The sequence below is a fragment of the Triticum dicoccoides genome, chromosome 5A (assembly GCF_002162155.2).
Source record: "Triticum dicoccoides isolate Atlit2015 ecotype Zavitan chromosome 5A, WEW_v2.0, whole genome shotgun sequence".
Lineage (NCBI taxonomy): Eukaryota > Viridiplantae > Streptophyta > Magnoliopsida > Poales > Poaceae > Triticum > Triticum dicoccoides.
In genome coordinates, this window is record NC_041388.1 from 626,340,078 (window position 1) to 626,340,610 (window position 533).

A 533-nucleotide genomic window follows, 5' to 3' on the forward strand; every position below is an offset into this window, starting at 1 on the left:
GGCTCCGCGCGGGGGAGCCGCCGGCGGCGGCGGGGAACCCTAGGGAGCGGGGGAGCGGGGAGTTGGGCTTGGGGTGTGAAACAGCAAATGCTGAGGTCTTTTTTCTTTTTACATGAATGAAAATGAATGCTGAGGTCTTCAGAAGCTGGACTGGTACTGCTGAAGCTGGACGAGCTCCCTCCGCTCAGCGTGGCAAAAAACATAAATTTGACCTCAGCACGAAACTATTTCACAAACTAAACTATGTTTGAAAGTATTTCACCCAACTGACCTCTAATGTGCAGCGCCCAACAGCAAGGCGCTACACTTTTACTGTGCAGCGCCTAACACACAGGCGCCACACTGTGCAGCGCCTAGCTGTAAGGAGCTGCACTACACTGTGCAGCGCCTAACAGTAAGGAGTTGCACAGTAGAGTGCAGCGCCTTACTGTTGGGAGCTGCACAAAAGGATCAGCGGTGTGAAATATTTTCAAAAACAGTTTAGTTTGTGAAATACTTTCACTTTGAGGTCAAATTTATCAATTCTGCCGCTC